This window comes from Camellia sinensis, chromosome 13 (genome assembly GCF_055761805.1).
Source record: "Camellia sinensis isolate YWXY chromosome 13, ASM5576180v1, whole genome shotgun sequence".
In the NCBI taxonomy this organism is placed as follows: Eukaryota; Viridiplantae; Streptophyta; class Magnoliopsida; order Ericales; family Theaceae; genus Camellia; species Camellia sinensis.
Genome location: NC_138973.1, coordinates 117,928,392 through 117,931,566, shown reverse-complemented (window position 1 = coordinate 117,931,566; position 3,175 = coordinate 117,928,392).

Genomic DNA, 3,175 nt, shown 5'->3' with positions numbered 1-3,175 from the left:
TTACTCAATCTCTTAATATAGAAAAATCCATTTGCTCGTTGTGCTCTACAATGTATAGCCCACAAGTAACCCCTATCCTCGCACATCGCACATACCACGGTAACCCTCGCTTTTTCATTCTTGACATACTTAAATTGGAACCCACATTTGATTGCATAAAACATCACGAAATTCTTCAGCACCTCCTAAAAAACACTATCCCACATGTGTAATACCATCGGCCCAAGGGACTAACAACAATTTCTTCTCCTTATGGTGGCAAAATTTCTGGAGTGCATCCATTTCTTCCCCACCCCCTAACTTCGCTTTTCAATTCAACAACAACCTCTCCATGTTAAAGCCCCACTGATTTGGCAAGTAAGAACATACTTTTAAACTCATCATCATTGTCCAAATTACAACTATTAATCCAAGGTAGCCGATAGAACAATGAAACACAATCCGCAGAAAATTCTCCATTTTTCACACACACACACACACACACACACACACACACTCCACGAAACATGAATAAGACAGTGCTCGCACCACATTTATTATAGTAGTACTGTACGCATATGAGCACACCAACAATATGAAGGTATCCATCTGCTGCAAAAACACAAAAACAAAGAAGAGAACAACCACATTATAAACACACAAATACCACAAAAAAGCTTATAACGAATGATATATAAACATTCACATCATGCAAAAAAATGGTTGTCCATATTTTGCATTGCTAATGCCAAAACCGAACACTTTATTGTGAAAACTACTCATCATTATAGATTATACAAGTCCAAATTCACATCACCAAAAATAATGACAATAAACAACATCCAAACATCTCCCTATAATGATATAACCAATAATATGTGAACGTTCAAATTGTTCACACAATGTGTACATTCACCATAACACAAAAAACAGAGCCATATTTGAACACATTAACAGACAAACCAACCAAAACTTGCATCTCCATCTAATCTAGATAATCAAAAAACAGAGCACACAATCTCATATATACATTCACATTGTTCATGAGATGTGAATATTCACCACATCTAAAAAAACAAAGCAATATTTGAATCACATGACCAGCCAAAACGCATAACCCTATACAACCGACCAAAACTTGCTTGTCCATCAATTCTAGAAAATGAAGTTGGAAACAAAAAACAAAGCATACAATCCATTATATAAATCCAAACACAACTGAATATGCATCCATTATATACTAACCTTAAGACAACTACTCGTTGTCTACTCTGATCAATGTCTGACTTCGCAACAATGTAAACAAACAAAGTTTTCACTCTTTGTCTTCCTCAAACATCAACAAAACCCTAACATGACCAAGAATCACACAATGCAGCAACTTACAACGATATAGAAACTGGATGACAATTAACATTCTGAATCATGGGAACTACCAAACCATAACGATAGTCAATATGGAAACGTCTATATCCACTTTTTGTGTGTAATATATATAAATATATATATATATATATATATAAACGTTAAATATAAAGGTATAAGAGTCTAATAAAATTGTAATGGCCTGAAATAAATAACATTAATCCATCTCATAATAGTGTTACAATTGATCAACAATGTCATAACTACTATTCATTATCTCTTTGATCATTACAAAAGATGATATATGCAATATCTATTCACCAATCCTAGATTTTGAATATATAGCATATGGCATGGATACAAGAGTAAAAATGTAAGTACAACCAAATAATGAAATGTCCTAATGGCTATAAATTTCCAAGACGGTGCTTGGGTATAACAAAATGAGTTTAAACTCAATACAAGTAAAGCCCTGGGCTTAAACAAAATAATTACATCAAGAAACCAAATATGAAGCCTTAAGCTCCAAGTCCTCCCAAGCTACGTACTTGGTAGAGGCATATCATCAGCACCTGAAAGTTGTTTTCCACATAGGGTGAGCCACTGCCCAGTAGAAATACTCAAACATAGTATATGAATCTAAGCAAAATTATAAGGTGAATGCATGTGCATGCCATTTGTTAGAAAACCGGGCAGTAGATACAGCACAATGGGAATCTTTAGGTACGTGTCTGCTAGTAGGCTATACAAGCACTACCAAAGCCATTTTACTGGTACTAACTGGAAGGATCAACACCTAACTGCACGGGTTTCTAGACTTTCACTAAGGACACACGGGCTTACATAATAAAACCACAACCACACCCCCTAATCAAATTCACTATGGTATTCACCTATTTTTCTCAAAAATCAATACATTTACAATGTTCAATATGAAATTATGCTCAATGCACAATGTATGAGAAATTAGTTTCAATTTAAACTAATCCTCACGCAATGTCTACGACAATCAAGATTATCCTCCACCGATAGCCCAAAACAGATATTTTTATACAAAGATAGTTTCCAATCATAATATACAATTCCATTCTTTCACAACGGGAGTGATATTACATATCCAACCCCACCATCATCATCAGCATAATCATCATTCCAATCTTACAAAAACCCACAACATTTTCCATTTCCTTACAAAATTTCAAATATCCGAAATTTAGGGAAAAACCCACTTTATTTTACAAAATCAATTTCAAGAAGAAATATTCACCATTTTAACATATTTAAACCATAAACTCGTTCCCATAACCATTTTCAAGAACCAATTTGGAAAACCCTTCTTTTGATTTTAAATCCAAACCCTAGGTATTTCCCAAAATCTCCTAAATCAATACCCTTTTCAAAAAAACAAATAACTAAGCGAAAAATCATATAAAAGAGTCAAAGAAATCCCTACCTCAAAGTAGAAAGCAAAGAGTAGAACTTGACGGAGCCAAAAACACAAACTTCACCGATTAGAACGAAGCCCTCGACATGATCAATTTTCTACTCCAAAGGACTAGGGTGAGGAAACCAACGGATTTGGAGTATTTGGAGCTAGAGTCCAAGAACCAAAGAGAGAAGGTAAAGATTTTAGGGTTTTGAAATGTTTAGAGAGAGAGATGAAAAAGTGTTCCAAAAAGTTTTCTTGTTGGATTGATATACGCACAGACCATTCGAGCGCAAGAATAGTTGCTCGAGCGACAAACACAATAAGTGACACCGTTCGAGCGCATAATGACCCCATCCCAATAGTTCAGACTTGTAAAAGATCGCTCGAGTGCAAGAAAGACCA